General features: G+C 38.5%; 1 protein-coding gene and 1 non-coding gene across 2 annotated transcripts in view; one reads left to right on the top strand and one right to left on the bottom strand.

Moving 5' to 3' along the window:
* Positions 1 to 25,690, top strand: part of Clvs1 (clavesin 1) — a 191,577-nt gene that overhangs the window by 96,015 nt on the left and 69,872 nt on the right. The window lies entirely within an intron of this gene.
* Positions 9,665 to 9,771, bottom strand: LOC123458983. The gene has a single exon (XR_006635916.1). It is a non-coding gene; the product is annotated as a U6 spliceosomal RNA (small nuclear RNA).

The following is a 25,690-nucleotide window of genomic DNA, read 5'->3' on the forward strand; positions in this document are numbered from 1 at the left end:
AGCAAGATACCCAGAAAACTTAATGTTTATTATTGGGGAGAACTATAGCCTTGTATCTTATAGATTATTTACAAAATATATAGTTAGGGACCCCAATATTTGTTTTAAGTTAAAGGATCATGCTTTTCTCTCAATAGAAGAAATCCAGTAAATTCTGTTTGATTTTTGGTTCCGACTTTTGTTTTATTTTTCTCAATTCTGTGCTCATGTCATTATTCTCTGGCCAGTCTAGACAATTAACCAGTTTATTAACTCTTTGTTCAAAGTTTATGTAACTTTTAAAGAATTCTGTTAAAGATGTTTTCTTAATATTTGTATTTAAAACAACTTCTTTCAAACAGCTTTAAGCCAGACTAATAGAAACCAAGGTCCATTTCTTTTCTGCTCACACTCCCTTTGTATTAGTGGTGTTCTCAATCCAGGGGGAAGGGGATTGGGAGGAACATGCAGTGATTCCAATCATCCATCTCCTTATGGAATCCTTTGTTACCTCCTCTCAGTCCTGCTCCATTCTCTATGTTCTTTTTCACTCTATATCTTCCATTTCCTTTTCCAAAGACCATATGTTCACCTGCCCTGGGAATCCAACATGCCATATTCAATTGAAACGGTAAATAGGCTGAAAGACTGTCATATCAGTATCAATATGACAGTTCTCAATTGCAAATGAGTAGATCATGCCATGATTAGAAACTTGGAATGACAGGCTGAGCAGATGTATTCCAATCAGTAGTGTATGCTCTTCTATTCTATGGTGTGTATCCCAGACATGCAGACATTCTGACTCCTGTGTTCCCATTCAACTCAAAATGTGGGTCACATAGTCTTTTTAAATGTTTTAAAATTTATTTTCAAGCAGACAGAGAAAGAGAGAGAATGGGAGAATGGGTACACTGGGGCTCTGGCCGCTGAAAACAGACTCCAGATATATGTGCCACTTTGTGCATCTAGTTTTATCTAGGTACTGGGGAATCAAACCTGGGTCATTAGTCCCTGCAGGCAAGTGCCTTAACTGCTCAGCCATTTTTCCAGCCCCTAGATGCTCTTTTAACAGGATTATAGGATAGGAAATAGCTGACCAGGACCTGACTTCCAGAAGTGTATATTCTAAGGTCTTTCTTTTCAAAATGTAGTCCCCAAACCAGTAAAATCAGCCTCCATACAAGCTGGTTAGAAATGCAGTCCTCCTGAGCCAGAGTAACCTTTCAACAAATCCTCCAAGAGGTTTCAAAAAACATTCAAGTTTGACTGGTATTGTCTAATACATGTTATCATGGCACAATGTAATCATTCTTGCTTTAAGTCCATAAAACTCCACTGCAAGGCTGACTACAACCCATGTCACTGAACCTTCTAGCAGAGTTTCTAATTTCTTAGTCTTGGAGCCCATAAGTTTATCCTTTATAAACATTTATAGGTAACTTTGACTTTCCTGGCATGAAATACACTTTGGTTAGAAAGCAAAATACTATCTGAGATTCAACATGGCTCAATTAACTAGAATGAGAAAGGTACCTTGACATCTAGTGCCCACAGAATGTCCAGGGGTTACAGAAAGACTAAGAGACTAACCTTGTCCCTGGGATTCTAAGTCTCTAAACACATACATGCCAATGAAATCAAAGCCCAGTTCTGTGAGCACTGTATCTCACCAGCCTCATCCCTGGCCCTAAATAAGTAAATTTCATACCTGCATTCAATATAATGACTTGGGCCAGGCATTGTGCCAGCTGTCAACACAGTGGTACTTGAAATGCCTACCTTTCTATGCATGTAGTGTGATCCTTTAATTATCACCCAGCAGTCAAGAAGCACATCTGATACCAATGTCTTGGCAGCTGGGTGATTAAAGGGGCTGAAATTCATCTCCTTTGTCCTACAGGGCTCTTTCAGCAGCAGTATTTGCTGCATCATTGATTCATGTATTAAAGAATATTATGAGTAGATTGAAGAGAAAGATATGTGCATTTTTATAAAGAAGGTTATTAAGTCACATTTCCCAAACATTTCACGTGTACTTGAAGAATATTTTTCCACTAAGCAAACTATGTTTTACCTTCTCAAGCCACAAAGCTGTAATTCTGAATTTGCTATAGTCCAATATGTTATTATGGAAATATTTGAGGAATAAAACATCTTCTCTAATGCTCTACCTTGTTAAGTATCAATTAAACTCAGGAAGATAATTAGGGATGATGATACTTTAGTGATGCTGATGGCAGAAAATGTGGCCCATTTAAAACAGTTCCAATTAAATAGGTCTATCTCTGGCATACTTTTGATAAATGGTATTTCTACCCTCTTGTGCATTATAAAATTACTCAATTATTAAATTCAAAACATGAAGAAACAATCTGACCTTTTATTACCAGGTAGTCACAAGGGTAAACAGACACAGCCATTGGCTTCAGGAAGGTCATGGCTTCAAGCAGAGGTAGATCCATACACAAATGATGGAAACAATGGGCATAAAGGGAGATAAGCATAAAGTTAAGAGAACACCAAAGGAAGAAGTCAGTGCAGCCATGATGATCCGGGAATGGTCTCTTGTGAATCCTACCTCAGCTCATTCTTAGCAGGTAACCTTGGAACAGGTAGGTAAAACTACAGGGGAAGGAGTTTCAAGCAGTGGAAAGAACTTAGCAGGTAACCTTGGAACAGGTAGGTAAAAACACAGGGGAAGGAGTTTCAAGCAGTGGAAAGAACACGAGGAAAGACATAGAGGTAAGGCATAGCTCAATATGAAAGAAACAGAATTAGTTTCACATTCTACCATGTGAAAGTACCAGTGAATGACTTTTGTGTGTTCCTGTGCCCTCTAAGGAATTTGGTCACCTCCTGCAGACAACAGGAAACCAGTGAACACACCAAATCAAGATGACAGTACTAATATGTATATTGCATGGTGATAATTTGGTGGCTAAGAATTAAGATAGTAAATTAGTTACCTTTCTTATCATTATGACCAGAATATCTGACAGAAGCAAGTTAAGGAAGGGAAGATCGGTTTTGGCCAATGGTTCCAAAGGGAATAGTCCACCATGACTGGAAGGCACCATGGGGAGAATGGTTCCATCCATGGAAGTGGATCAAGTGATGGCTGTGTTATAACATCTTGGCAATTCAGAAAGCAGACAGTGAGAACAGAAGCTTGGCTGGGCTGTAAACCTAAAAGCTTGCCCTTAGTGGTCTATATTTGCCCCAGGTCTCAAAGGTTCCACAATCCTCCAAAAACAGTGCCACCAGCTGGGAACTAAGTACTCAAACACATGTAAGGAGACTGTTGGGAGCATTTCACATTCAAACCATAATAGAAGGTTCAAATGTTAGGCAATCAATTAAAAGTCAACCTAGAGAATTCAAGTAAGGGTCTGGAGAGATGGCTTAGTGGTTAAGGCACTTGCCTGAAAAGCCAAAGGACCCAGGTTCAATTTTCCATGACCTATGTTAGCCAGTTGCAGAAGGTGATGTGTGTGACTAGAGTTTGTTTGCAGTGGCTGGAGGCCCTGGCTTGCCCATTCTCTCCATTCCCCCACCCCTCTCTCCCCACCTCTTATTCACTCTCTCTAATAGACAAATAAAAAAAAATCAAGTAAGAGAAGCTAAGTCTAAACTAATAAAGATGGAGGGATTTAGTAAGCAAACAAGAAGTCTGATAATGTAATGGCTGGTGATCAGATGCATGGCAATGTGGAGGAAAAGAGAAGGCCAAAGCTCAAGTGCAACATTAAGGTAAAAGAAAGGAAGAAGGCAATACCAGCCCATGATATGGTCCTCAAAGCACTCTGCAGATGTGGGAAATAATAAGTATCATTGAGGATTAGTGCTGGAGTTTGACTGTGGTTTGAGTGTGTTCTCCACAGGTCCTTGTTTGCAAGCTTGGTCTTATGTGTGATGGTAGAGAGGTTGAAATAGAACCTTTAAGAAGTAGGATCTAGTAGGAAGTGAATAGGTCACTGGGACACTGGCTTGGAAGAGATTAGTGTAGTCTCTGTGAAACTTCACTTACTTCCCTCAAGTGTGTGTTGTTATGACAGAACAAGTCTGGTCCTGTCTGGTTCTCTCTGGTTTCCTGGCCCACCATGTAACCTCTGTCTTGGCCCTACATCTGCTATGATTCCTTCTAACATGATGCAGCCAAGGACATCCTTCTCAGAGGATAAATTGAATGGACTGAAATACTTATACATATCAATTTGAGAGCCTGCGAGATAGTGTCATTATTTATAGTAAGTCTGAGATGAGGGGAGGAAACAAAGTGGAATGGCTAGATTGAGTGGAACTTGAAGTTCTAAGAAGGATAACATTCAGACAAAGCTGAGAAGAATCAGTAACTAGAAAACAAGTCTTGCAAGAGCAACATATAGTAAACAAGTTAAATGAGGAATGGCTCCGAAGGAGAATTGGCAAGCTCATACAGGAGTTTCAAGTAGGGATGCTGAGTGGCACTGCAGTAGGAAAGCCATCTAGAGAACTCTGAGTTGAGGAGGGAGGTACACAGAGAAAGATAGTTTTATCAGGATATGTGTTTCACAGGCCACAGGGGTGGGACCATAGAGGAAACCAGGAGAGAGGAAGCAGGAAGACAATAGTGGACGTAACATTCCATTTTACTTTTCTCTTGAACAAGGTTGCCACCGGAGAAAAATACTAGAGTCCGTCTTATAGCTGAGGGAGGTGGGCCCTGACAAAGGATAGACCTTAGTGAATGGTTTGATTCCAGGATAACATGTCTCCAGGCACCCAAGAAGAGATTTATGCCTCATAATAAAATGAAATGTGGCAAAGCTGTCCAATGAGTCTGTTTTCAATATATTGTGCAACATATTTGTAGTAAGATAGTCCATTACCATGGGCAGTAAGATAGTTTTGTTACTGTCCTGGGGAACCCAGCATCAAATTTAAAAAACACTTGGTATTCCTGAAGAGCTCCCTGTTAAAAAGAAACCCTGTGGAAAACCTTGCACTATACAATCCAAATGATCCCAAGAGTGAACGACTGGTATTGAAAGAATATTCCTAGTGCCAGATAGAATCAAGTAGAATAAAAATGAAGACGGGTGTTCACATAGCAGAACAATTTTGAGCTGCTCTATTTTCCAGGCTCAGCCAAACCAAACATTTGAATTGAACAAGTATTTTGAGAGCTCACTCTGTCTTTTCATGTTGATCTCAGCCACACTTTCTCTATACCAACTTGTTTTCAGACAGAATTTTCCCTGCACATGTGTGGCAGGTCCATGTGTACTAGACACCTGGGGTCTGCATTCTTAGCAAGAGTGAGGAGATTGGGAGGTGCTCTGATCAGAAGATACTGTGATTCTGCCTGAGGTACAACATCTGAACCATATCAACTCAAAACAGCAATTTGAAAAAGATGACTGGATAGTTATTCAAACATCAATTCTAAATGAGATTTTAGTTTCCTTGGAGGCCAACCAATAAACATTTTCTTGTGTCCTATCATGGGAGGAAGTGCTTTACTGCAATACATAGGTAATGAACACAGTGCCTTTCTGCCAAATGTTGTTAGGAAACCAATAAGCTTTGCTAACCACTTTTTTCATATTATAAAGAACTGTTTTTAATGTAATAAACATTTTACTGATTGTAAGTTACATTGAGGAAAGAGTACAGCTCATGAACTTTGAGAAAGTGAAAACATCTAAGTAATTTACTGCAAATCAAGAAAAATCAATGTTTGTTATCCAAGAGTACTAGGAACTAATAATTGATGCCAAGGTAGTGCTTTTCTGACTTCCAAATAATACATTGGGGGCTGAAGAGATGGCTTAGCGGTTAAGCGCTTGCCTGTGAAGCCTAAGGACCCCGGTTCGAGGCTTGGTTCCCCAGGTCCCACGTTAGCCAGATGGACAAGGGGGCGCACGCATCTGGAGTTTGTTTGCAGAGACTGGAAGCCCTGGCGCGCCCATTCTCTCTCTCTCCCTCTATCTGTCTTTCTCTCTGTGTCTGTCCCTCTCAAATAAATAAATTAAAAAAATTAAAAAAAATAATACATTGGTTTTGTCAGAGTACAGTTTAATTCCCAAAAGAAAAAAGTGACTTACTGCCCATGTCTGGCTGTTCCTCTCTGAGTCAGTCCTTCTTTTGTGACATGACAATACTTTATGTCCTATGTTGTCTGTACCATCTTCAGAAATGATCAAACACTACTAATGTCCCTATGCAAATTTGAGAAATTAAAAATATTCTAGCATATTTTGACTCTAAGAAATACAGTAGCACATTACAGGCCGAATTTCTAAGCAATTGCATCTTAGAGAAAATGAAGCATGTAGCATCACATAAGTGTTTAAAAAAAATCACTGTGCTAATTAGTATGTAAACAACATTAAGAAATGACAGCTGGCTGGAGGGTATAGCTCAGTAATAGAACATGTGCTACACATATGTATGATGTGTGAACTCAATCCTTGGTCTCTCTTCTCCTCTCATCTCTTGTCCTCTCCTCCCCTTCCTCTCCTCTCCCCTTCCTTCCCCTCCTTGTCCTCTTCCTCCTCCTCCTTCTTCTTCACTCTCTTTCTCTCTCTCTCTCTCTCTTTCTCTCTCTCTCTCTCTCTCTCTCTCTCTCTCTCTCTCTCTCTCTCACTCACTCACTCACTCACACATACATAGCACCTGACACCCAGGGGAAAACACACAAATAATATAAAATTTTACCATAGAGTGTATACTGCTGCAAGCTTTGGTCTTAGGGCAACTCTTGCCACATTTTGCCAACATTAGAAGTAGAACTTTGACATCATTTGCTTTAATGATTCTTTTCAAGTTCTAACTTCAGTTCTTTAACTACCCATTGTTTAGCCAGAAACATCTTGCTAATAATTTTCATGTATTTTTTTGGACTTGTTAATTTCCTCTTTTCATTTACTTCTAATACTACATTCCAGTCTGGTGTACAACACTCTTGGCATTAAATTTGATTAGATTTCTCTTATGATGTACCATCCATCCTGACAGATGATATGGGTCACCTGAGAGAATGCATATACAGCTGGTGTTGGACAGGGAGCCCTATACCTGTATGTCAAATTATTTTTATTAACATTTTGGAGTAAAAATCTATTTGTCAAAAAAAAAAAAACAAACTAATGGATTGGGGAAATGGCATAGTGCTTATGGCATTTGCCTACAAAGCCTAAGGACCTGTGTTTGATTCCCCAGGACCCATGTAAGCCAGGTGCACAAGGGGCACATGTGTCTGAAATTCGCTACAGGCCCTGGAGTGCCCATTAACTCTTTCCCTTTATCTGTCTCTTACTTTCTCATAAATAAATAAGTAAAATATTTTTTAAAAAAACACATTTACAACAGAATCTGGAAAGAATCAGAATCCAGGCCATTTCATACAGATGTTAATGTTTCATTGTCGGTCTGAATGTATCAATATCAGCTATGATGTGCACAGCTACGGTCCTAGCAGTTTCCGTCACATTCAACCAGCTTGACTGAAGATTCCATGATCATATGCAAACAGTTAGATATTTTTACTTACAATAGTTATATAAACTTATAGTGATAAAAATGTACAGTTTAAGAGACAAACCATTAGTCACTTGTATATTTTAGGTTATATGAATACCAGCTAGCCTATTGTTCAAGATTAAGCATAGTTATTTGATAGTCAACACAGTTTGCGCATTACCAAGAAAGAGCTCTTTGGGCTAGAGAGATGGCTTAGTGGTTAAGCGCTTGCCTGTGAAGCCTAAGGACCTCAGTTCGAGGCTTGATTCCCCAGGACCCACGTTAGCCATATGCACAAGGGGGTGGAGACATCTGGAGTTCGTTTGCAGAGGCTGGATTTCCTGGCATGCCATTTTCTCTCTCTCTCTCTGCCTCTTTCTCTCTCTCTCTCTCTGTATCTCTCAAATAAATAAATTTTAAAAAAAATTAAAAAGAGAGAGAGCCCTTTGAAGATCTACTCTTTAGAGTCTCTGAGATAGAAGAAGAGTTGGGTGTTCTAAGAGCCCTCAACTGTTGGAATCTTCAGCACTGAGCAAATTTAACCTCTTCCCTAAACCCCTCTCTTGGAGTTCACTATTCACACTAACTGTTAATATACACATGGCCCTGGGCTCCACCATCAGTATAACAAATGGAAGTAAGGAAGAAGGGAAGGAAGAAAGGAAAGGAGGTAGAGAAGGAGGTAAGGATGGAGGAAGGGAGGTACATCAGTGGTGTTAGAACAGTTCTGCTTTCTAACCAAACTCAACACTAGGCACTAAACAAAATTCTCTGTCATTTGCAACTCTTTCACAATGCATCCAGTATACAACATCTTGTTTTACTTTACTGTGATCACTTTGATTACTAGTGGAATGAAATAATTTTCCATACATTTATTAAATACTTTATTCTGTGCATATTGCCTGGTAATGAAACAGCCATATTTAGTTAGGAATTTTAAATCATGTTTTATTACTAGTGTGTAAGATATTTATGTTACTTAAGTAAATTAATCTTTTAAATCATGTTACAAATGTTTCCCTAACTTGCACTTATAGTATAGATAGTGTTTGATGTTCTTTTTTAAATCATTTGCAAAACTTTACATGATCAAGTTTGTCAATTGCTTTTGCTAAGGCTAAGAAGGAGATTAATCCCAAATGTTAGATAAAATTCACTAGTATTTCTTTCTAGACTTAGATTTTTTTTAATCATACCACATTTTGTTATGTCTGAAATTCAAGAGATGTGTGAGGAAGGAGTATAACCTTATTGCTTATCTCTGTGTTTTAATTTATCCTAATGCTTGTTATTGGATAATGCATCCCAATGTGAATTTGAAAAGGCAGATAAATCAATGGCATGGGACTGTTAAGACAGTCAGAACAGAGCTAGAGTTGCCACTGACTGCTTTCTTTGAGAAATGGGAGCTAGTGCTTGATGAATATTATGAATTAGCAAAAAACCTCCCTTCAAATCGACATGTATTTGTTCAACTTATGATGGGCTAGAATTCTTAGCTAGAATAGGTAGAGGACATAGTAGCTCATACTTCTAGAATAGCCTGAAGATTAGACGAGTGTCTCTTTGGGGCCACCTGGGCAATAAGCAAAAGAGAGACTGGCCAGCCAGATACAAGGCAGCTGTTGCCCAGCCCAGAAGCTTGACTTGTGAGTTCATAAAATGTCTTCCACTGCAGAGGAATGCTAGACTGTGTCATCATAAAGACTATTTTCCCTGCTTTACTAATAGACTGGATTTTAGTAATTTAAAGACCTTTTGTACAGAGTATTAAGAATGTGAAAAATCAAGAAGCTTAAGCTAATGCCAGCTCACCAGAAACATCATTAGTTGAGGGGACTAATCCCTAATGCTTTCAAATCTGTGGACTCATTAGGCTTCAAAAGAAGTTATGAATTACTTTTTCCATGAACTGAATGAGGCTTTGATGAAGATATTCCTAGAAAGGCAAGAATTTAGGGCAGCATTAAAGAGGATTTTAAGACTTTGGAAGGGGGAGCCAATACTGAAAGAGAAGTTATAGAAGACCCAACTCAGGAACTACGAAGCAAATACCATAACAGGTAGAAGGTACGAGAATATTCTGAGATGATTTCTAAGGTCAGAACATTTTCTTTCTTTTTTTAGTTTATTTTTATTAATTAGTTTTGTACTCAGTGAATGCAGTCAAGTTGGTGAAAGTATGGAACACTTCACAAATTTGTGTATCATCCTTGCACAGGGGGTATGCTAATCTTCTCTGTATCATTCCAATTTTAGTATATGTGTTGCCAAAGTGAGCACTGGTCAGAGCATTTTCGATGAATACATTGCTATAAAAAGTTCTGTTTCTTGGTTGTTTTTACAGTGGCTTTTTAACATTTGCTTTTTAATTTTAAAATATTGTGACATGTGCAATAAGAAATTTGGGGAGTGCATGCCCACAGACATTCTGCCTCCCAATGATTGACATCTGCTCTCCCAACACATAACCCACAATTCTATGGGGAACACCAGCAACCTCACTGAGATGGGTCCTCAGTGGATTGGGGGCCGGGAGGAGTGAAATGATGATGATTCCAACATATGATATGTCCCTACAAAGCATATTCTTTTTTAAAAGGATTTATTTTTATTTATTTATTTGACAGAGAGAAAGAGTGGGGGGAGAGAGAGAGAGAATGGGCATGTCAGGGCCTCCAGCCACTGCAAACAAACTCTAGAGACATGTACCACCTCATGCATCTGGCTAACATGGGTCCTGGGGAATTGAACCTGCATCCTTTTGCTTTGCAAATGCTTTAACCAGTAAGCCATCCCTTCAACCCCAAAGCATATTCTTAATTATGAAAAAAGAAGAAATTTAGCTGTGTGTGGTGGTGCATGCCTTAAATCCCAGCAACCGGAAGGCAGGGGTAGAAGGATTGCCTTGAATTCAAGGCCACCCTGAGGCTTCATAGTGAATTCTAGGTTAGCCTGGACTAGAGTGAAACCATACCTCAAAAAAACATTAACTGCATATAATAATTCTGCTGTCCAAGAGGGTAATAGACACATAGAAATCATAATCATATACAGCTAAAAGATAATACTTGGGAGTTGTCCTTAGCTACTCATCCAAGTTTATTTATCAGTGCACACAGCACTGCCCGCTTCTCTGTTGTAGTTTTAATTTCATCTATGATTGCAAATAAGTTGTAAACTTCCCATTTTTGCATTCCCACTGGTCCCTCAGCACATAATGATGCAAATAGCTCTACAGTTAAATCCTTTATGTCTAAATCCATCTGTTATGATTAGCACTGTTGCACATCACAAGTCTCACATGAGCCTCTTAGAAAAGACTGATACTCAAACCATTGGTGAACCTTTCTGCTATGAAGGTATTCTAGGTGACTCAATTTGAGAATCTCAAAAAAGACCTTGGAATGTTCTGCATTGGTGGGGCTAAAACATAAGCCCACTTCAGAACATACAGAAAGGTTTTAAGAATGAAAATGACTGCCAGGCCACACACAGAGTTTCTGTTTCCACAGATCTGGAGTAGAATCTGATAGTATGCTTTTTGATCATTCTATCAAAACCCCAAATGAAGCAGATGCTCCTGGCCTTGCTACTGCTCTTTGAGAACTGCTGCTTCTAGCCCCTTCTTGCACCAACAGTAAGCCACAAAGCAGGTGATATTACCCAGTACTCCAAAGCTTGTTAGTGACATACAGAGAGACTTCATTACAGCTTTAGGAGCTCAAGGTCAGACAATGTGACTGTGTAAGTGGGGGTGAAAGCCAGTGTCTCCATAAAGTAAAAATTAGCTTTAAATTAATATATGCATTTCCTCACACTTGTCAAGTTATTCTTAAGATACAGAAATGTTCTATGTTGGAACTTTGCGTTCATGAATCTATTCCTTTCCTCACATACATAATTGGTCTCCAATTGCAAGTGACTTTTCTTGATATTTCCAACTCATCTTTCTCCCTCTATCCCTGGAGTTGCTGCTTTGGTTCAGGTCTTCATAAGTTCTCCCCAGCGGGCTTGAGAGTTTCCTGGCTCTTCTTTGTGCATGTTTCTGGGCTGGCTTTGATGCACTCACAGTGTTCTATTTTTTTTCCTAAAAATAAAATCCACTAGTATATACCATTTCCACTTCCTCACAATGTTCCATAATTGCTTTCCTAAAAATAAAATTCTCTAGTGTATGCCATTTCCTTTTATTTTATTTTGAATAAGCATTTTAAATCCTAAATTTAATAAATGAAAACTGATGGAAGCTTAATGGAGCATTTTGGAAATTTTTCAAAACCTATGAAGATGAAAATAAAAGTCATAAGCTTTCAGCCAGAGTCATACTCAAAATTTGAGTATACTTTCTTTATACCTTGTATTCAGTCATCAAAATATGTTTTTAGAATTTCATTTATTTTTTATTAAAAAGATTTGTTGAGATACAGTTCATATAGTTCACCCATTTCAAGCATACAATTAGTAATTTTTCACTATATTCACAATATATATGACTTATCACCACTATATAATTTTTAAAATTTTTTCTTAGAGCTGAGGAGATAGCTCAGTTGGTAGAGGACTTACTGGGATTTATACACAGTACTGCATAAACTGGGTGTAGTGGCACATGTATGTAATCCTAGGACCTGGTGGGTAGAGGCAGGAGTATTAGAAGTTCAAGCTCATCCTTAGCTACATTGTGAGTTTAAGGCCAGCCTCAGACACATGAGGCACTAATAATTCTTTACCACACAAAAACCTCAGTACCTATTACAAGTCATTCATCACTCATTACTCTCACCACTCCTACCAGAGCTGCAGATAACTAGTAATATACTATTTGTCTTGATAAAGATTTGCTGAAGCTAAAATTATGAATAAATAATGTCATACAATAAACATTCCTTTATGCCTGCCTTCTCTTGTTCATCATGTTTTCATGACTTATCCATATGGTAACATGTGTCAATGCCTCATCCTTTTGCATTGTGGAGTAATATTCTGTTGCATTACATCCTCCTTTTTGCATTTGCAGTATGTGTGGCATCGTGTGTGTGCGCGTGTGTGTAATGCACATGTATGTGCAAAAGCATGAAGGCAGAGGAGAATGTTAGGTATCCTTTCTTTATTGCTCATCCACATATTTCCTTGAGATGAAGTTTCTCTATCTAAGATTTTTGGAGTCCCAGTGATTTTCTGGTCTCCTCTTCCAATAAGGCTGGGTTTACAGATATGCATGGCTATGCCCAGCATTTCTTACATAGGTCAGCCAGGGGAGTCACACTTGGCCCCTTTGGGCCCTGTCAGGCCTTCATACTTGGAGCAAGTGCTCTTATTATCTTTTGCACTGAACCACCTCTCTATTCCACCTTTCATCATTACTTGACAAGCATTTTTGTTGTTTCCAATTCTCTATATCACCTTTCATCTATCATTTGACAAGCATTTTGGTTGTTTCCAATTTCAGATATTATTTACTCTTGTATGGGCAGATATTTTCTCTTGGGTAGATATTTAGGAATAGAATTTCTGGGTCACGTTGTAGTAGCTATATTTAACCGTTTGAGAAGTTGAACAATTGTTTTCCAAGTTGCTGTACCATTTTTATATTCTACCTATTAATATATGAGGTTTCCAGTGTCTCCCCATGTTTGGCAACCTCAATGTTTCTGTTTTAGGGGCTTTCTTATTGGTGATTTAGTTATTTTCCTTTTTTTCTTTTATTAGTTTTGTACTCAGTGAATACAGTCAAGTTGGTACTATTGTTAGCCTCCTCCCTGTCCTCCCCCTTCCACATGTCCTTCTTGTTGGGGGTATATGGGTCATGCATTGTGGAGTTAGCAATCAGTTATGAGTAGGAGGAAATGTCTCTGTGTATCATGACTTGACGTGTGGCTCTGACATTCCTTAAGCCCCCTCTTCCACAAATTTCTCTGAGCCATGTTGGATTTCTTTTAGATCTGCTTCAGTGATGAGGACTTGGAAGCCTCTGTGACTCTGGATATTGTTGATGTTTTAAAATATAGCTGTATGTATTGGTGTCAAGAAGTAAATATTTCACTGGGAGTGTTTTGTATCTCCTTAGTGACTAATGGTGTTGGAAATCTTTTCATGTGCTTATTATCATTTCTGTGTCTTTTTCATTAACTGACTAGTAGATCCTTCGCTATTTTTTTTTTTGTTTTATTTTTATTTTTTGAGAGTGACAGACAGAGAGAAGGAGGTAGAGAGAGACGGACAGAAAATGGGCGCGCCAGGGCTTCCAGCCACTGCAAACGAACTACAGACGGTGCGCCCCCTTGTGCATCTGGCTAACGTGGGTCCTGGGGATTCGAGCCTCGAACTGGGGTCTTTAGGCTTCACAGGCAAGCGCTTAACCGCTAAGCCATCTCTCCAGCCCCCTTTGCTAATTTTTACTTGAGTTGTTTTCTTATTACTGAATTGTAAGAGACAGGGATCTGTTCTAGATATGATTTCCTTGGCATATGAGCTATTTTCTACCCATTTCTACTGGCATTGCTAACTCACTTTCCCAGTTGAATTCTAAGAAGCACAAAAGGTTGTAATACTGATGAAGCCCATTTATTCAATTTTATTCTCTTATTGCTTATGATCCTGGTTTCATATCTAAGAAACTGTTGACTTCAAAGTCAGGAAGATTCCATCCTACATTCTTTCAAAGAGGTCAACACTGAGTCCTATGATCCATCTGGACATCCTTTGATATGGATGGTATGGGTGGGGCTTCATTTTTTCTTTTGAAAGAAGAGATCTAACTCTGTTAGCATTATATTTTTAATATTTTAATTGGTGACTTTTCTACATGTATATGATGTATATAGGTTTATGTAGTGGTGGGGGTTGAGCCCAGGGTATTTTACATGCTACATAACCACTTCAGCCCTGAGCATTATTTTCTTCTGAAAAATAAAATACTGTTCTTTTCCTTTTGAGTAGTGTTGCTTGTTTATTGGAAACCAAAGCCATAAATGTAAGAGCTTATTTCTGAGTCTCAGTTTCATAGTTTTGATTATTGTAGCTTTGTAATAAGCTTTGACTAGGGAAATATAAGTTGCCCAACTTCATTTTTGTGAAGATTGCTTAGGATATCCTAAGACCCCTGCACTTGTGTATGAATCTTAGAATGCATTCTTCAAACTTAGTAAACCAAAACCCAAAATTAAGGTGAACAAACACCAAAATCAGGAGCATGTCTTTGTTTATTTGTTTGTTTGTTTATGTTTTTTTTTTTTTTTTTTTTTTTTTCTTTTTTTTTTTTTTTTTTTTTTTTTTTTTTTTGTTTTTCAAGGTATGTTTTCACTCTAGTCCATGCTGACCTGGAATTCACTCTGTATTTTCAGGGTGGCCTCAAACTTATGGCGATCCTCCTACCTCTGCCTCCCAAGTGCTGGGAACAAAGTTGTGCACTACCAATCCCAGCTTTGGAGCTTGGGTTTTGATTGCTTGCTTTGAATGTTTAGATCAAGAGCAGTCTAGGGTACACTGCCACCATAGTTTCAAGTCTTTAAATCCATTGGCATAGGTGTCATTCCATTTATTTAGAACTTTAATTTCTGTAAACAATGCTTTATAAAGTCTCTAAAAATAAATCTTATACTTTTGTTAGATTTTTAAAAAAGAGTTTATAAATTATGTACCTTATGCACAAATTGCTTGTTGGTCTCACTCCCTTCCTGTTATCCTCTTAGGTCCTCTCTTTCCCAACCTGATTTCACCGAGGGCTCTTTTCAGGGGAGTTACTGGTATTCACCATAGGGTTATCATCAGTCTGTGGTGGTGTGGGGAAAACAATGTCTCAGGCTATTCCTTTCCTCCCGGAGACTCTTAATATCTCTCTGCCCACTCTTCTGCAATATTCTCTGAACCTTTATGGGTGTATTATCAGTCTATTTTAGCGCTGAGTTCTCTGCAACCTTTGGATTTCTGATATTGAGTTGTGTGTGTCCTTGGTATCTATCACCATCTCCTTGGAGTTGGTTGTCAGGATAGAAACGAAAGTAGCACTCATGTTTAAATTACCACTTTACCTGTGATGTCTCCTGGGGCATAAAAATATGCTAAAGGTGGCTGTCCCATGGTAGGCTTTCAGCTAACATTTCTCATTATATGGCTCAATCTTTGTTCTTCCAGGTTTTCACTGTCACTTGTAAAAACAAAATGGTTTTTTTTAATTAAAAAAAAAAAAAACAGATTCTCCAAACAAGACTGAAGGCATCATGGATTAAAGGGAGCAAGCTAGTTAATTAAGAGACAATTTGATGGGTATACCCACCTTTCTTGGCCAAAGACTAGTGGGAACTTTTCCCTGGAGTGTATTACCATCACATCCAGAGGATACTGACTTGGGTCTCAGTTACAGACATGAATTCTCTCCCAAAAATCAGGCTTCTTATCCAACTGGAGAGTGGTTGATTTCCTGCATAGGCTGTGTGCCACTATGGCACAGGTGTGTACAACTTGTCTGGCTGGTTGATTTTGTAGCTTGCAGATTACCCTGCTTGCTCATGATGTTGGTGACCATTATCCTCCAGCAGCTTGTACAGAACTTTCCTGCATTATGAGGGCTAGCCATCAGGGTGCTGGCTTCCTTCTGAATCCCAGCAAGATCTCTCCATATCCTGTGTCTGTAGGCTGTGGTGTCTTTAGGAATAAGGTCTTACCATTTAGCTCTGGTGGGTAAACAAGTGCTTTGGCAATCACTTGTATTGTTTTGGAGATCTCCTAGGTCTTCTTGACCAACAGCTCACTGTGGGGTGTGCTCCAGTTCTGACAATGGGAACTACAAGCCAGAGCCCATCATTTCAAGATTAGGCTATATTTATTTATTATTCTTGGTATTTTAAATGTATTTAATTTGCTAATATAATCTTCAAATTCTTCATTACTAGTGGGTTGAAATACATTTTTGAATATTAATATATCCTGTAATCTTGCCTTTGCTATACCTAATAGTTTTTAACTAGATTCCTCAGAGTTTTATATATACTAGATCATGTAAAGTATAAACTAGAAGAGTTTTTACATTTTCTTCTCCAACCTGAAGGGCTTGTGCACATTACCCTTTTCCTTACCTGGACATCTTTGTCTGACATTTGATTTTAGGTGACTTTTCAGTCTCTCAACATTAGTTGTGAGGTTATGATTGTATGTGTGTGTCTGTGTGTTTTAGAGATGCCGTTTCCTTCATCAAGCTGAGCTTGTTCAGCTGATCACCATCATCTCTAAGAAAAGTCCATCAATGTGTCATTATAATCTCAAATGAAGTCACATATCCTGTCAGGAGACCCTCCTGCACCTTCCCCCTGCTTTTATTTCCAGCCTCATCCCTCGGCCCTCCCTCTGACCCACTCTTCTAGCCTCATTTCCAACGCACTGTGAGGAGCAACAGGGAACTGTGTACACTTGCTCAACTCCACATTGCGTGCATCTCTCCTATATCCCTTTGGTATGATCTCAGCTAACCTCACAATTGTTCTTTCACATGCATACCAACTGCTACCAATGTCAAAATGGTGTCAAGAATTAGAACTGCCTTAACTGCCCTTCTCGTGTATTCTCACGACATGCTATGCTATTTCTATGCTGGAATTCGCCATATTTTCCTGCCTTGTCAGTTTAAGTTTCTGCTTCTCCAAGAAAGATATGTTTCTGATAGACAAGGGCTCTATCTTAGGCATCCTTCATCCATTAGAGCCTGGAACCCACTCAGTAGATTGATGGATGGACAGATGTATATATGAATATTGATATTTATGGTATTTTTATATTGAGCATATATATATTAGTAAAAAGACTTGCACGATTGTAAAGTTCTTAGCAGATATAAAAAGCAAGAGACCCCAAATGCAAATGTAGCTGTTATAAGGCTTACAGAACATAAGAAAAAAATAGCTGGCAAATAAAAAGACATGTCAAGCAAAGAGAAAAAATCTTAGAGACTAGAGCTGGTTGTGGGTTTTTTTTGCAGTTACTAGAAATAATCTCTCTATGATATTCCTTTCTTGTGTTCATACTCCATCTCTCCCACCCTGCACTATAATCTCCAGCCTTAGTTATTCTACTCAACTAAAGAAATATAAGATCCACTAATTCACACATATTCTTATGAAAAATGAGGAACAGTTTTATCCTATGATTATAAAAAGTCTTTTCACCAAGAAGCTAACACTCATACAAGATTCAATGACACATACAAATAACTAAGCACTAATATAGCAGTCTAGACACAAGTTATGTCTTCATATTATCTTCAGGATTCCTTGGAAGAATAGGTTCATTGGTCAGTGATTACTGAGTGCATGTTAGTACTACGTCAGGTACTGAGGGGGAGGATGAGTACAGAATGTTGAGCAGTTCAGAATTGGTGTGCTCAAGGAATGGGCTCGAGCGAAGGAGCAATGCAAGCTGCATTGCTCATTATTCCTTCTGCAAATATTTACTGGAAAGCATCACAAATACTATCCTAGGGGTGCTCAGCACACAGTAAATGTGAACAAATATGTTTCTGATTAGATAGAGCACTATATAGTGGGGAGAGCCAGATGCAATATATAGATATATATATGTATATGTATATGTATATGTATATGTATATGTATATGTATATGTATATGTATATGTATATGTATATGTATGTGTATGTGTATATGTATATATATGTGTGTATATAGTGTATATAGCATATATATATATTGATGAGGACTATGGAAAAGAAAGACAAACATGTTGAGGTGATTGAAATTACTTGACTGTGAATGAAAGTGGGTTGTTATTTAAGTAGAGTAGGGAGAAGGTTTTGAGTGTTTCATCACAAAATAATGTGAAATATTTTAGGAGACAAATATGTTTAACCTGATCTAACAATATCAGAGAATACACACTTGTATTAAAACATCATGTCGAATCCTATTACTCTGTACACTTTATGTAACAGTATGAAAAATATAGAAGTTTTTTTAAATTTAAACATAAAATAGAAATTAGACAATGACTTATGACTGGCCTTTTTGGTCAGGTGACATTACAGGCCAGTCTTGAAGGGACTCAGATTGTTGGCCTAGCAACTGCTGCAGAAACTGATCCAGCCCCAGCTAGGGTCCAGACCAGGCCCTGGGACATGAGCTTGCCTGGAGGGTTTGTTGCACAGCAAGGCCACCTGGTTTTGTAGTCCAGCAACTGTGCCCATCAGAGAAGGTGGAGTGAGTGCCCTGTCAGCCTAGGAAGGATTTTAGATCTAGCAAAATAGAGAATAACTGGACAGTTTTGAACAAAATAATTATTCTATAAAATATATGTTTCAAACAGATTATAGAAAATCCCTGACTTACAATAATTCACAGTATGAATTTTCTACTTTACAATGACGCAGAAGTGATATGCACTGAATAGAAACTATATTTACAGATTTGAGCTGTGGTCTTTTGGGGGCTAATGATATATGATCCCATTCTCTGTTCTGATGTTGAGCAACAGAATGAGCCACAGCAGCAAATCAGCCATGAGATTTTGAAACATTAATGCTCAGAGTGGGCTGGGTCACTAAGATGTGACGTGTTGTAGATTAGGTATATTAAATGCAGCTCTGTCTCAAGATACTTTAATTCTAAGGTGCATTTCTTGGGATATAACACCATAGTAATTTTCAGAGAATCTGAACTCTGTGTCAGAGCATCTGGACTTGCTTGTGAAGAATAGATAAATTCCAATAGCAGATGTAGGGAAACCAGTTGAGAAACTATCAGCATAGTCTAGGTTTGAACAAAACATTTTCCAAACAGCCAAGCCTGAGTGTTTTTCTTAGTTTGCTTTCAGTCATTCTTTCTCATAGGAAGGCTTTCCATGTAAAAAGCAGCTAATTGTTATCCCAGCACATTTCCTTAAGGCAACATGTGCTTCAGTGTGTGCTACATGTAGTGCCCAACAGCTTCACACAGAGTATTTTTTAAATTTTTTTATCAATTAGTTTTGTATTCAGCAAATACAATCATTTTGATGCCATTATTAGGCTCATCCGTGACCTACCCCCTTCCCCTTGGCCCCTCCTTGTTTAGGTACATGGGTCATGCATTTTGAATTTAGCCCACAGTTATGGGTAGGATAAATCTCTCTGCATATAATGACCCAACATGTGTCTCTGACATTCTTTCTGGCCTCTCTTCCACAAAATTTCCCTGAGCCATGTTGGGTTCATTTTTGGTCTGCTTCAGTGATGAGGTGTTGGGGGCCTCTGGGTCTCTGGCTCCCAGATTTGGTAGGCGCTGATTTTTCTCTGTGTTGAACTCCTTCCCCCTTGTCACATAGAGTATTAAAGACATGCATTCAAGAGCAAGATAAAGCAAAGTCACTAACTTTTCTGGTGTCATTAAGGATACTCTTAAGTGGAACTGGTACATATTTAACTCTTGGAGCAGTTTGTCGAGGACAATGATTTCTAGTACAGCTTATCCCATGGTCTTGGTAAATGCTTCATCATTGGTACCAATGGCAACACAGTATATCCAGATAGGAATAAATATGGGTTAAAGCCAGGGAATTAGAAAGGAACCCATGAGACTGGAAAATGAGAGACCTTACGGAAGCGGTGTGGGGAAAACAATAGAACAAAGTGGACAGTGGGGTCCTGGGGACAAAAGGCCACAGTAGGGGAATAACAGGGAGAGGCAGAAAAATGAAGGGAGGAGTGGAGGAAGGGGAGAATCAGTCAGCCAAAATAAAATATGTATGATAATCCTATATGGAAACCTGGCATTTGTAAGCTATTTTTTTAAAAAGGAAAATTACATGTTGATATTATTATGGAAACAATTTTGATCTTGTTATTATTCATTAAGGTCCTCTGAACGATGGTAGGCTACAACTTAAGAACTGGTACTGTGAATAATCCTTGGACCAAAGTCTATCAACATTTTTAGGTGCCCAATAATTTAAACAAATTGCCATGCAGACATGGTCTACTTAAATAATTGACACTTTCCTCTGCACAGGGTGAGAATCCATTTTATCAGCACATTCTTCAGAGCTGAGACTCTTGACTCTGCCCTACTTCAGAAAAAGAGCCCATACAAACTGTAACTCACTCACAGCTCTGTTGGGTCTGAAGTAGGGAAGCCTATTTGGTTTTCATTTCTTCTCCCAACTCAGATATCTCGACCATTTGACAGTGTTGATGTAAACTCCAAACCACCTTTTAATACTTACCCCAACATGTTCATGAATTTAGAGAAGGAAAGGAATTGTGATAAAGATAAATCAATGACCCATTATTTTCTTTCATTTGTGCTCCACAGAAATCATTCTTTTTTATATTAATTTCTCCACAGGCAGTAGAAATCAGCTAGGTTTTATCTAAAATGTGAATATTTTTAAGTATTTTTTTAATTTTTGTATTATTTAATTTTGTACTCAGTGAATACAGTCAATTTGGTACCATTATTAGGCTCATCCATGACCTACCCCCTCCCCTTGGCCCCTCCTTGTTGAGGTATATGGGTCATACATTCTGGAGTTAGCCCACAGTTATGGGTAAGATAAATGTCTCTGCATATCATGACCCAACATGTGGCTCTGACATTCTTTCCGCCCCCTCTTCTGCAAAATTTCCCTGAGCCATGTTGGGTTTATAATGTGAATTTTGGAGTGTTTTTATTGTGACAAAATTCCAGCACAAAATATTTGCCATGTACGCAAAATGCTTCCTGATTAATTCATATAATTCCAGGATGATTTCCACAGAAATCCTTCTAGATAAAATTATTTCAGAAAGAAAAAAAATCTGTAATTTTAAGGGTTTTATAGTATATTGAGGTGCATTATAAACTAGTGACAAATTTAACAAAAATATGTAACTTGTAACTTGGACCCACATCAGAAAGGTTTAGTTACCAAAGGGTTGTTTCAGGATGTAGATTACATTACACACAGAAGTCCATGAGATGAATTCCCAAAGGTTGAGTGCTTAACAGGAATCTCCAGAGGACATATGGTTGGTCCCCAACATGTAAAAGATAATCAACACACTGTCAACAACATGTCTAAACATGCAACAGATGTTCATTCCCCTATAAAACATAGTTTTCCACCTGTAACTTCATCTCCTCATGATAGATATGCAGAGAAAAATGTTTTTTAAAAAAGTGTTAGACTCTTGAAAAACCATAGGTTCTAGTATTTTTTAAATGGTAACTAATCAGATCTCTTACATATTATTAATATTATATCATGTAGTTGGATTTACTACACCAGCAAAGGCTAGATATTTATGTGATTAAAATAATTATTTCACAATTGTAAAAATGGCATTTAAAGTTGGAATAAAGTACTTGCAGAAATATTCCATTGCTGTTAACAAAAAGTATTAGGGGGCTGGTTTAGTGGTTAAGGCACTTGCCTCTGAAAAGCCTAACAACCTGACAAGGATTCCCCAGTCCCCATGTTAAGCCAGATGCACAAAGTAGTGCTCATATCTGTAGTTTGTCTGCAGTGGCTGGAGGACCTGGACCATGTGTTCTCTCTTTCTGTTTTTCTTCTCTCTATCCCTCTCTGCTTGCAAGTAAGTAAATATATAAATATTTTTAAAGCATTATGCAGTTGATTTAGAGCACATGTAGTCTCTTTAGAAACCCCTGCTGCTCTAGCTGAGGCAACCTTGAATTTCCTCTCTAATCTATATGCCTTTCTGCCTCACCCCAACTCCCATCTCTGCTGCAACAGAACAGCCCCCCCCTTCCCTCCCCCCATTGCCAGGGAAAGCCAAGGACACATGAAATTATCATGACCTTGGGTCCTCTTTAGTGGCTTCTAGGATGTAGACTGGGTCATGTGGAAAAGAACATTTCCCTTTCCTCCAAAAAAACCTATAAAAGGGGGCTACTTCTCTTTGTTCTTAGGATTTCTATCCTGCCCCCACCCTCCTCCCTTCTGTCGCTCTGACTTCACCCTTCTGTAAACTTCAGTAATACTTTCTGTAAAAATAGATGGGATATTAGGGTCCATGTATAATTGAGTCTTGTACACAACATGTTGCAAATAAAAGCTTTGCACAAATAGGAATACAGTGAATGAGCCATTCAGGTAATGTTCCCATTAGACAGACACTCTTTTGAAACACTCAGACTAGCAAGGTGGAGGCTCTTAATTCATTGATCTCTTTACATTAACAGACTTTTTCTCTTTAAGAGACTTTTGAGGTCCATGAAAACTGAGTAAAAATATTTGTTTAAAATCTTAATGTGCTGGGAAGGAACTGCTTAACATAAAAGTCTTATTTAGCTTTCAGAAGACTTACTTATTGGCCATGTGACTTCTTTCTGGAGGATTAGTAGAAGTTATATTAGACTGAGTCTATTCTTTTCTTCAACAACTTGATACAAAGCAGGATGAGAGGGGAGCTGGGAGGAGATGTCCGCTTAGATTTAGATCTTTGTTAGGAGACTTGGAGGTACTGTGCCAAGGTGACATAGTGGGCTCTGAAGCCAGAGAGAGACAGGGTTTCTGATTCACTTGTGTTTAGAGGAGAGACATGACATGAGGAGTAGGTGAGGGAATGAAGAGTATTGTCACCAAGAAGTAAAGCCACAAGAAGTAAGGAGGTTAGGCTAATACAAATCAAGAAGAAGGTTTGAATCAGACCTAAACCACAGGGCGAAGGCCGACGTTCAAAGGTCTTCCACAGACGTTTCCAGGCATAGGCAGCAGCAGCAGCAGCAGCAGGCGCCACCGCCTTCAGAGTATTGAAGGAAATCCAATTTGAAAAACAGGTTATCTTCCTCCAGCTTCCTGCCTCACCTGCCTCAGGTTAGCTCTACCTGCTCTTAGAACCTAGGACACTCTCCTTCTCCCAACTCAGAAACCCAGGGCACCTACGGTAACCAACAGACTTGGTGTTAGTTCACCTACATGGCACTGTTTCAGAATTTTCACACTTCTCATGGAGCATAACTATGAAGTAGCTTATCAATTACCTTTGAAAAGAAAACCTGAGGAAGCTGGGATTTTAAAAGCAATGCATAGCCAAGACCAAGGTTAAATACCTGGAACTCCGGCGTTATCTCAGTGCCACAATGTACCCTCGTCTTCAGTCATGCCCCGCAAACTGACAGCTGCTGACCTACATGGGTGTCATTAGCAGATTGAGAACAGTGACCCATGGAGTGAAGCACTCAGCACTTTAGGGAAAGCTGGCGGTTTGGAGACAGACATTCCCATTGATGGGAACATGGAGTTTCAACATTGTTGACAGAACCCTCGAACCTTCAGGATACCCCTCAGCATGGCCATTTATTTCCTCCCTTGGGTCAAAGGAAGAAAGAACTAGATGATGCTTAAAGGTCTGAGTGGGATGCCTGCCAAGGTTCAGGGAACATTGCGGAAGAGGGAGAGGAAAAATTCTAAGAGCCTCAGGATGGGTGGAAATAGCCTGAGGCACCGTGGTTTTCCCATCCCTGTAGGGACTGATTGAGGCCCCTTGGTCCCCACAATGAAGACCTTAGGCAGAATTGGGACAAGGGATCTATGAATATAACCATTTTATAAAAAAACAATAATAACAATAAAAAGTTCTAGTGGGAACAGACAAAAAAAGACAGGGTTATTTGTAATGAATAGTTTTGAATGTTTTTATTATTGTTTTTTGTTTCCTTAAGCAGGACTAGTGAAATGATTAAAATAAGATGTCTTTCACTGTGAGTGACATATATATATATATATATTGAATATGTGATCCATTATCATAGTATGTAAATCAAAACAGTATTTAGAAGTATTTAATAGAACATTTCCACTTCATTCTGTCCTTCATTTCCACAAACTTTGTTAGGGTTTCTCTCTCTCCCTCTCTCTCTCTCCCTCCCTCTCTCTCTCTCTCTTTCTCTCCTTTCTCTTGTCTCTTATGCTTCAAAACAAAAGCATATATTCTTATACAAGTATGTAATTATTTTTTTGTTTTGGCTTTCTGAGGTAGGGTCTCACTCTAACACAGGCTGACCTGGAATCTCAGGGTGGCCTCAAACTCACTAGGATCCTCCTACCTCTGCCTCCCAAGTGCTGGGATTAAAGGCATGTGCCTCCACACTTCCTTTACATGCGCATGGTATCCATTCTGTGGATGTACAAAATGTGTTAAGCATGGTCCTCTATAAGTAGATATCTGTTCAAATCCCAATCTTCTGTTATTAATAACAATGCAGTGACTAATAAATTCACATAGCATCATTTTGTTCTTAAACAGTTAGATAAGTTCTCCAAAGTGTCTTTTTTTGTATAAACTATTATTACTCACTGCATTTAGGGAGACTGTATGGGGGCAGTCTGTAGTACCCACTGCCAACAGTAATGCAGAACATTTATGTGCCCACAGAGTGCATCCTCACAATTGGGCATTTGACAACCTGACAGATGAAAACCTGTCTTGGCAAAATTTTATTTTATATTTCTCTAGTTATTATTGGAGTATCTTTTCATATTTTTAGTGGAATTTGTATTTCCTTTATGTTAATGACCAATCCATATGATTACTGCAATCTTTACCATATCATTGTTCCTTTTCATATTGATTTATATTAAGAAGGTTAACTCCAAAATATAAATGATGACTGTTTCTCAGTTTTCTTTCACTTGTCTTTTAATTTTTTTTTAACTTCAGGATTCTACCATCTTTATTTTGTTTTTGTTATGTAAGGATTTTTATTGTATTTATCATTCTTGTATGGTTTTTGGATTTTTTTCTAAAATTTGATGGCTATTTTTTTTCATCTAACATTTTCTTCCTTGAGACTTAGACTATGGAGCCTAGTTGGCTACAAACTTGCAATCTTCCTGCCTCAGCTTCTGGGTGTCTATAGGGATTATAGACACATGCCACCATGGCTGGCCTACATTTAAATGTCTCATCCATTTGCTCTATCCTACTGTTCCCAGTGAGGAGTCTGGATGTCCTTCATTTCCACAAACTTTGTTAGGGTTTCTCTCTCTCCCTCTCTCTCTCTTCCTTTCTCTCTCTTTCTCTTTCTCTTGTCTCTTATGCTTCAAAACAAAAGCATATATTCTTATACAAGTATGTAATTTTTTTTTTTTTTTTTTTTTTTTTTTTTTGGTTTTCTGAGGTAGGGTCTCACTCTAGCACAGGCTGACCTGGAATCTCAGGGTGGCCTCAAACTCACTAGGATCCTCCTACCTACAGATTGCAGTCTGTATGTGTTTC

This window comes from Jaculus jaculus, chromosome 2 (assembly GCF_020740685.1).
Source record: "Jaculus jaculus isolate mJacJac1 chromosome 2, mJacJac1.mat.Y.cur, whole genome shotgun sequence".
NCBI lineage: Eukaryota > Metazoa > Chordata > Mammalia > Rodentia > Dipodidae > Jaculus > Jaculus jaculus.